Raw genomic sequence first — 11,690 nt, 5'->3', positions numbered from 1 at the left:
CTACTAGCCTAGCTTCTAGCCTATCAAAAAGGAACACTTTAACTTTAACAAATAAAATGTAAAGATATGGATTGATTCACTTACCACTAAACTGACATTGTGGTTGGAATAAAAATAAACATTCATGGTCTGATCGAAAAGGCCTACAACAAGCGAATGCTCCTTTTTTCTCTGATCATCTGCATCGTGCCTGCTGCTGCTGCAAAAAAGAAGCGGGAATTTGGGTGTAACAATTGTTATACACACGCACTAATATATAGACAACGGCTATCTATAACCTATTAACAAACTACATTTTACATTTTACATTTAACTTATATTCCATACCTACTAAATATCTATTATATATAGATAGATGGAGGCTACTACAAGTCTATTAGAAATCTATGAGTAACACAGTTTTGTATTATCTATCAACTGTCTACTTATAATAAATAGACAGCAGCTATCTATAACCTATTAACAAACTACATTTAACTTATATTCCATACCTACTAAATATCTATTATATATAGATAGATGGAGGCTACTACAAGTCTATTAGAAATCTATGAGTAACACAGTTTTGTATTATCTATCAACTGTCTACTTATAATAGATAGACAACAGCTATCTATAACCTATTAACAAACTACGTTTAACATATATTCCATACCTACTAAATATCTATTATATATAGATAGATGGAGACTACTACAAGTCTATTAGAAATTTATGAGTAACACAGTTTTGTATTATCTATCAACTGTCTACTTATAATAGATAGACAACAGCTATCTATAACCTATTAACAAACTATGTTTAACTTATATTCCATACCTACTAAATATCTATTATATATAGATAGATGGAGACTACTACAAGTCTATTAGAAATCTATGAGTAACACAGTTTTGTATTATCTATCAACTGTCTACTTATAATAGATAGACAACAGCTATCTATAACCTATTAACAAACTACGTTTAACATATATTCCATACCTACTATATCTATTATATATAGATAGATGGAGACTACTACAAGTCTATTAGAAATCTATGAGTAACACAGTTTTGTATTATCAACTGTCTACTTATAATAGATAGACAACAGCTATCTATAACCTATTAACAAACTACGTTTAACATATATTCCATACCTACTAAATATCTATTATATATAGATAGATGGAGACTACTACAAGTCTATTAGAAATCTATGAGTAACACAGTTTTGTATTATCTATCAACTGTCTACTTATAATAGATAGACAACAGCTATCTATAACCTATTAACAAACTACGTTTAACTTATATTCCATACCTACTATATCTATTATATATAGTTAGATGGAGACTACTACAAGTCTATTAGAAATCTATGAGTAACACAGTTTTGTATTATCTATCAACTGTCTACTTATAATAGATAGACAACAGCTATCTATAACCTATTAACAAACTACGTTTAACATATATTCCATACCTACTAAATCTCTATTATATATAGATAGATGGAGACTACTACAAGTCTATTAGAAATCTATGAGTAACACAGTTTTGTATTATCTATCAACTGTCTACTTATAATAGATAGACAGCAGCTATCTATAACCTATTAACAAACTACATTTAACTTATATTCCATACCTACTAAATATCTATTATATATAGATAGCTGGAGACTACTACAAGTCTATTAGAAATCTATGAGTAACACAGTTTTGTATTATCTATCAACTGTCTATTTATAATAGATAGACAACAGCTATCTATAACCTATTAACAAACTACATTTAACTTATATTCCATACCTACTAAATATCTATTATATATAGATAGATGGAGACTACTACAAGTCTATTAGAAATCTATGAGTAACACAGTTTTGTATTATCTATCAACTGTCTACTTATAATAGATAGACAACAGCTATCTAAAACCTATTAACAAACTACGTTTAACTTATATTCCATACCTACTAAATATCTATTATATATAGATAGATGGCGACTACTACAAGTCTATTAGAAATCTATGAGTAATACAGTTTTGTATTATCTATCAACTGTCTACTTATAATAGATAGACAACAGCTATCTATAACCTATTAACAAACTACATTTAACTTATATTCCATACCTACTAAATATCTATTATATATAGATAGCTGGAGACTACTACAAGTCTATTATAAATCTATGAGTAATACAGTTTTGTATTATCTATCAACTGTCTACTTATAATAGATAGACAACAGCTATCTATAACCTATTAACAAACTACGTTTAACTTATATTCCATACCTACTAAATATCTATTATATATAGATAGATGGAGGCTACTACAAGTCTATTAGAAATCTATGAGTAACACAGTTTTGTATTATCTATCAACTGTCTACTTATAATAAATAGACAGCAGCTATCTATAACCTATTAACAAACTACATTTAACTTATATTCCATACCTACTAAATATCTATTATATATAGATAGATGGAGGCTACTACAAGTCTATTAGAAATCTATGAGTAACACAGTTTTGTATTATCTATCAACTGTCTACTTATAATAGATAGACAACAGCTATCTATAACCTATTAACAAACTACGTTTAACATATATTCCATACCTACTAAATATCTATTATATATAGATAGATGGAGACTACTACAAGTCTATTAGAAATTTATGAGTAACACAGTTTTGTATTATCTATCAACTGTCTACTTATAATAGATAGACAACAGCTATCTATAACCTATTAACAAACTACGTTTAACTTATATTCCATACCTACTAAATATCTATTATATATAGATAGATGGAGACTACTACAAGTCTATTAGAAATCTATGAGTAACACAGTTTTGTATTATCTATCAACTGTCTACTTATAATAGATAGACAACAGCTATCTATAACCTATTAACAAACTACGTTTAACATATATTCCATACCTACTATATCTATTATATATAGATAGATGGAGACTACTACAAGTCTATTAGAAATCTATGAGTAACACAGTTTTGTATTATCAACTGTCTACTTATAATAGATAGACAACAGCTATCTATAACCTATTAACAAACTACGTTTAACATATATTCCATACCTACTAAATATCTATTATATATAGATAGATGGAGACTACTACAAGTCTATTAGAAATCTATGAGTAACACAGTTTTGTATTATCTATCAACTGTCTACTTATAATAGATAGACAACAGCTATCTATAACCTATTAACAAACTACGTTTAACTTATATTCCATACCTACTATATCTATTATATATAGTTAGATGGAGACTACTACAAGTCTATTAGAAATCTATGAGTAACACAGTTTTGTATTATCTATCAACTGTCTACTTATAATAGATAGACAACAGCTATCTATAACCTATTAACAAACTACGTTTAACATATATTCCATACCTACTAAATCTCTATTATATATAGATAGATGGAGACTACTACAAGTCTATTAGAAATCTATGAGTAACACAGTTTTGTATTATCTATCAACTGTCTACTTATAATAGATAGACAGCAGCTATCTATAACCTATTAACAAACTACATTTAACTTATATTCCATACCTACTAAATATCTATTATATATAGATAGCTGGAGACTACTACAAGTCTATTAGAAATCTATGAGTAACACAGTTTTGTATTATCTATCAACTGTCTATTTATAATAGATAGACAACAGCTATCTATAACCTATTAACAAACTACATTTAACTTATATTCCATACCTACTAAATATCTATTATATATAGATAGATGGAGACTACTACAAGTCTATTAGAAATCTATGAGTAACACAGTTTTGTATTATCTATCAACTGTCTACTTATAATAGATAGACAACAGCTATCTAAAACCTATTAACAAACTACGTTTAACTTATATTCCATACCTACTAAATATCTATTATATATAGATAGATGGCGACTACTACAAGTCTATTAGAAATCTATGAGTAATACAGTTTTGTATTATCTATCAACTGTCTACTTATAATAGATAGACAACAGCTATCTATAACCTATTAACAAACTACATTTAACTTATATTCCATACCTACTAAATATCTATTATATATAGATAGATGGAGACTACTACAAGTCTATTAGAAATCTATGAGTAACACAGTTTTGTATTATCTATCAACTGTCTACTTATAATAGATAGACAGCAGCTATCTATAACCTATTAACAAACTACGTTTAACTTATATTCCATACCTACTAAATATCTATTATATATAGATAGATGGAGACTACTACAAGTCTATTAGAAATCTATGAGTAACACAGTTTTGTATTATCTATCAACTGTCTACTTATAATAGATAGACAACAGCTATCTATAACCTATTAACAAACTACGTTTAACTTATATTCCATACCTACTAAATATCTATTATATATAGATAGATGGAGACTACTACAAGTCTATTAGAAATCTATGAGTAACACAGTTTTGTATTATCTATCAACTGTCTACTTATAATAGATAGACAACAGCTATCTATAACCTATTAACAAACTACATTTAACTTATATTCCATACCTACTAAATATCTATTATATATAGATAGCTGGAGACTACTACAAGTCTATTATAAATCTATGAGTAATACAGTTTTGTATTATCTATCAACTGTCTACTTATAATAGATAGACAACAGCTATCTATAACCTATTAACAAACTACATTTAACTTTTTTTTCATACCTACTAAATATCTATTATATATAGATAGATGGAGACTATTCCCTGTCTAGATAAAAACTCTTAAGGTGAAAAATATCTATTAAAAACTACTAACAATGGTGTAGCTTAAAGGCCTACTTTAAATAGTGCTACATCAACTATGATACAACTACTTACTGTGTACTTTTAATAGGTAGTACCTATTATGTCACCTATCTATTTTATGTAGTCAGAAAGTAGTCAAAGAAATTATGATAAAATCCTTAGTAGCCAAGAGAAAAAAACTACTAACGGCCTATTAAGCCTACTAAGGATAGAGCTATTTCTATTAAAGACTATCTAAATCTACTTAGTTATTTCGTTATGGGTGCGTATATCATTCAAGTGAAGTTAGTATCGCCTAGTATTCATCAATTCAACTAATATTTATTATAAATCTTTATATTTCTACCTTCCACAATTATTATCTATTTTTAGATCTTTAAAGTTCAAAAAATATTATAGAATCATCTATCTCTACTTCTATTTTTCACAGGATATTATTTATTTTAATAATTTATGTTATATTGTAGGTATACGATAACATATTTAACAAAACCAATATGTGAGGTTTTCAATAGGGTATGCTACTACAGTACTATGTTTTGGAAATTTTACTGGATGAAAAGCATGTAGTTAAAAGGAAGAACTATGGGGTAAGTGACCTGCCACATTTGCATATCATAGTAACATACAAATATATGTTAACAAAATTGTGTAGATCCACTAGAATAGAAAGTTTAATTTTGGAAACTGACTGACATATTATCTTATGAAATAATTTAAATCATAGAATTGATCAAAAGAGTGTGTTTTTACATTTTTCAATATGAAAACAAGACTTTTAATCATGAAATTTAATTTATTGCAAACTGACTGACATATCCTCCCTTGAGATAAAACAAAAAAAATGTTATAACCTTTCTCAGATTGAAAACAAAATTATAATAATAATAATAATAACTGTAAAAATGTATTAATCTCATTGGAGTGACAGGCCTTAATAAAGGAGACAAGGATAATGTGGAGTTCTGTGTACAGTAGTAGTAGACTTAGTAAAACCTGATAATTAAGTAACAAAGGTATTGTCTTAGGAACATCTTTTATTTGCTCATTTGAAATAATTGGAACTATTCATAAAGATATCTATTTTATATTAATTAGATGTCTAACAAATGAGTACAAACACTTTCGAATTTCCCCAAGCTTATAGGCTACAGCTTGCATGCTGAATACCATACAATAATCACCTGATTCTATGATTTACATGATGCAGGCACCACGTATGATGCACAGGAGCTATGGTGTATTACAGACTAGGCAAATAGTGTCGTAAGTGGAGATACAACACTGAGAATCGATTACAATAATTAACAATATAGTCCTAATACTGTATAATTATCTGTTAAATGAAATTCAAACAATTCTTATCTGTATTATCACAAATTTGTACAAATTAATTGGTAAGACACTTACATTCTCCAGCACAGAAGTCCAAATCAGAATGTAAAAAGTCTAAGACATTCTCCAGCACAGAAGTCCAAATCAAAATGTAACAAGTCTAAATATAATTTCTTTTTTTTATATATATGAAACTAGCACCTACTGCTCAATGTTAATTTTCTCTGCAATTAAATTGCTTGATAGTTTCATCCATACCACCCAGATTAAATATGGCCCCATAAAACCTATTGATCAAATAAACTGTACACATCTGTACAACTGCCTGATAATAGTGAAATGTAGCCTTTTGCATTCTCTTTAAAAGACAAGGGACCATGAGATGTTAATTAACAGAACATTAGTTAAACAACACAGCTTGTTGATTGCCTATTAATAGTGTATCAGGAATAACTGTCTACAGTTACAAGCCAAGTAGGCCTACCATAAAGAAACCAAGGTTATGGTGTAAAGGAATATATAACAGACCTAATTTGACTGATAAACAATGTAACATTTTGGAAATAAACATTAAATTCTGTATATAAAACTCAATGAATTCAGTGTTTTTCAATGGAGGATAAATAGATTATAAATAATGTTGAACATTAATGTTACACAAAGATGATCATGTCCCAGTATCTATTGATGAAGTATTCTTACAAAAACAAACTTAATCTTACACTTCACTTTAAATAACCACTATCCTTCTTTCTTACTAAAATTACGTTTATCCTTTTTGGGAATTTAGAGGGCTATCCCTAGCACTATACAAAATGATTGTGTTTTTTGTTTGCTTTTTTTATCTATATTAGTTAACTTTGTATATCATATATGTTATTGAAATAAATTAAATCAAACTTAATTTTAATTCTAATTTCTTTTTTAAACATACAGTAATTTGATTGAGGAAAAGTAACATATTACATCACTTACTCTGCTTATATCTTGTGTATCTGTGTTCTCTCTAAATTCCAACAGTAGTTCCTGTAGTTAATCTTAAATCTTTCCAATTTATCCTCAACTTTTGTCTTTCTGCCAGAAAACACTTAAATGTTAGCGCCAGTGATTTACCTGTGTACTTGGCTGCAATCGGTCTAAATCTGGTAACCGTCAAAAATAACACTTCTACTCTAAGAACTAATTTGCAAGCTTTTGTTCCCACTAATCCCCCATCCATGAAGGATTAAATATGTTTGGGTAACGGCTGAAGGGGCTTAGCTCGCTACAAGAGCCCTGAATAGTAGTTCCTCACACCAAATACACAAAACAAATATACCAAACACTCGTCGACAACCCACTACTACTGTTCCTTTAAAGCAATATATAAAGCTGGTTATAAAGAACGCAGAAAAAGAGCGAGTATCAAATGACTGAGTTTAAACTAAGACACTAATGAATTGGAAAATGTAGAACAAAACAAAACATGTAATTAACAAATGGCAAGCTTACAATATTATGTCAGTGAACATGGTCATTTATAAGGATCATTGGGTTTAAACAGATATCAGGAAACAAGGCAGAAGAAATAAAAACATGTTTCACATCAATCAAAAAGTTTTAACTTGTCTAACAATAAGATTCTAGCTGATTGATGCTTGTACGCGTGTAGACATGGCACCATGATAGCCGACTCCAAATCTCAAGAGCCAGAAAGTTCCAACACTTTTTGATACCATATAATTAATTGTAAATTTGTTAGTTTTAGTATAAATTAATTATTTTAAAGGTAGAGTTTGTGGATAATTTTGTCTAGACTTTCTATTAAGAGTTGATACAGGCAGGGTATGGGTCAGTATGCACCCCAAAGGTGATTTGAATAATGAACCAGGTGGTAGGATGTCCAGTCATAGGGTTTCATTTGAAAGTGAAAATTACAAAATTACAAAAACAAAAAATTACCCTATTTAAATAATATGATAAATAAATAAATAGGTTTTCTTCCAATACAATAATAGATAATCTTCCACAATTGTATTGTATTATCTATGTGAACTTTATTGGTATATATACAAATATGAACATCATTTGGTCTGTGACACGAACAAATACTGTTAACAATTTTTTCTTGCACTGATTGTTCTCTCAAAATCTATCTGTTGCCTCAAGTCAGCTCAGGTGATCAAAGCACACTTTAACTTAGAAAGACTTTACATCTTATTATCTTACTTTAATTGGTAAATTGAGTTAAATTATTTGGAGACAATAGTTGAAAGGAATAGAAAACTGTCCATGAGAAGATTACATGTCTCTAAATAATACATAGCAATTAACATCACAATAACTGTTGCACCTAGCTCTTCTCTATTTAAAAATACAATTGAAAGGGAAAGTTCTGTCATTGAGTTAAATTGTCTCCACACTATGAACAAACAACCCCTTTATGTCACCTCTTGTTTATTTTTCTGTGTAGTAACAGTTAAATTTAAATAAAGTAGTATAATATGTTGTCGGTGAGCATGGAGAAATAGTTGGAACTTATTTATCCATGCCTTGAGTAAATTTTACAAACAATGTTAAATTATTTTACCAAAAGAAAAATCACCAATTACCATTATATACACTTTTTTGTAACATAAAAAATAGTGAATAGTGCCTGAAAAGTTTCATTTTGATTTGAAGGATTTAAGTTCTGTTTTTTTTGTTACACATTTTTTATATTCAGTGAAGTGGTTTTAACCTATATTTAATAGTTGTTCTGACCTTCACTGTGTTTATATTTAAAATAGCACAGAAGTAAACACTCCTTATGTGAATAAACTACTAATATATTAAATAATCAAAATTTACTTGAATGATGCTACTGGGATTTAACTAAATGTATCTTTTGAAGAAATGCAATAGGAATTATAGTCAATTTTCTGAATGGGTACTAAAACATTAGAACATCTATTAAGGAGACACCCTTGCCTTGGGAACAACACAGTTTCCCTCTAATATGGGTCCCCCTCCCCTAAATAGTGGTTCTCCAAAGTGTGTTAAAAAATGTTTCCCCTCATTTGTTTCATAGGAAAGTGTCTCCTTAATTAATAGGGGTTCTATTGTAGGTCTACTGAATAGTCTTTAGAATTATTTTTGGTCCTTCATCCTAACATCCCACAGGAACCAAAAAAACCTTCCCCCACCCCAAACCTTCCCCCACCCCAAACCTCTCCCCCAATAGAGGTACACTTTTCCATAGCAGTGGCAGGTAATGTGGATGTGGATAGGTAGTTGGTTTAGAAATATCTAGGCATGTTAAAAAATATGGGGCAAACTTATATTCTACTCAACCCTGTCTTAAGAGAAAATCAATTAAATGTCTTTTTCACTGTAACTGCATCAACCTCTTAGTTATAATCTTTTAATGGATTTTATCAATTTAAAATACATTTAAAATGTACCCAAGGCAGTGTTTTTTTTTGTGCAAAATTCTACAGAATTAATTAAAATTGAATTAGTAGATCTTTAAAATACTATCTTTCCAATTAATATTCTGTTTGAAGAAATTCATTGCAGTTTTCAATAAATTAACCTAATTTTTGTCAATTTATCAGAATGTTTTTGACAATGCAATTACTGCTTCTTTGACTTATTCTCTTCTCTTACTGTTATTGATGATATACAGCCATGAGTACTAGGACGACAGTTAAGTTTGATACATGTGTCCTGTATATAACCATACCATCATACACATATATATTACTCCTATAATATGGTTTTGTTCAAGAAAATGCTTAAAGTATATTTACTCGGAAACCTTGTTCAAAATTAATTGAAAACACTCAAGAAAGTAGGCTACTCTCATGAACGCAAACAAGTATGATATTGTAAGATGTACTAATACAATACATAAGGTACAATACAAACAATATTCACAAAACATAATAAATGTCCCATGACGAAAGAAAGGAGATAGAACGCATACCTCCATGATGGGATGCGAGGTCCGTAGCTAATTTCCTTAGGCCTATCCATTTTGACAATTACTAAATAATTAAAATAAAAGTAAAGATGGGCTTACCTTGCTCTCCTTTGTGGACAATGTTTATACACTGGTGGTGGACACCGTTAGTCGAGTGATTAGATGAAACCAAATGTTCATCTACAAAAAATAAACTACACGGCGAATAAACAACTCTGATGTAACGATTGCTCTACAAGATCAACATCGATGTTGTCGTCGAAAAATCACCAGCAAAAAAGTTTTGCGCGCAAACTTGTGTTCAACTTCCGAAAATAGCCACAGTACGATAACACATGAATTTTCAATATTCTTCAAAATTATTCGGAAGATTTTCAAGTTAATAAAATTACGATGAAGCCTACATATAATATATACACATCTATATATAAATTTACGTAAGGGCAAAAATCGGTAAATCGCGCCTTACTTCTAGAATTTTTACTCGATGGTATATAAAGTTGGTTCGTACTTTCGGTACTGATTTTAACCACCTGATGTAACCCTGTTTACTAATTAAATTAAGTTAGATAATTAGTTATTGACGATTAAAACGAATTTAGGTTCAACGATTTGCCCCAAATAGGGGTGTTTTCCGATCGTGGTATACACTGTCTAATGGATGTCCATCTTGAAAAATACCCGCCACAAAAATGCGAGGAGGCTTCGCATTTTCCTATCTCCTCCTACGATAATTGTTTTTAATAGCTGAAAACCGGTTGAACAGTTCGAGTACAGCATCATAATGTTGAAGACAGGCCGATTTTCTTTAAAAAATACTATTTTGATACATTTAATATACGTTTTTACAAATGTATTGATTTGTGATGAATGGAACATTCCAAATTATTTGGTTTAACCATACAGGTATAGATTTAGATTTATGGGCCCCCTTGGAGAATAAACATAAATAGTATTGCAATGCTGTACAATACTGTTAAGGTATTAACCACTTTTGATCGCAATTTGAATCGCAAATGTCTTACTGTGAGTGTTGGTACTGTTAGATGTAATATAAAAATATATACAAATAAACTTTATTACTGTGAGTGTGGGTAGGCCCTACTGTTAGATTATAAACATATAATATACAAATAAACATTCCAAATTATTTGGTTTAACCATAGAGGTATAGATTTAGATTTATGGGCGGGCCCCCTTGGAGAATAAACATAAATAGTATTGCAATGCTGTACAATACTGTTAAGGTATTAACCACTTTTGATCGCAATTTGAATCGCAAATTTCTTACTGTGAGTGTTGGTACTGTTAGATATAATATAAAAATATATACAAATAAACTTTATTACTGTGAGTGGTAGGCCCTACTGTTAGATAATAAACATATAATATACAAATAAACATTCCAAATTATTTGGTTTAACCATAGAGGTATAGATTTAGATTTATGGGCCCCCTTGGAGAATAAACATAAATAGTATTGCAATGCTGTACAATACTGTTAAGGTATTAACCACTTTTGATCGCAATCTGAATCGCAAATTTCTTACTGTGAGTGTTGGTACTGTTAGATGTAATATAAAAATATA

This window comes from Antedon mediterranea, chromosome 8 (genome assembly GCF_964355755.1).
Source record: "Antedon mediterranea chromosome 8, ecAntMedi1.1, whole genome shotgun sequence".
In the NCBI taxonomy this organism is placed as follows: Eukaryota; Metazoa; Echinodermata; class Crinoidea; order Comatulida; family Antedonidae; genus Antedon; species Antedon mediterranea.
This window is presented reverse-complemented; position numbering follows the sequence as displayed.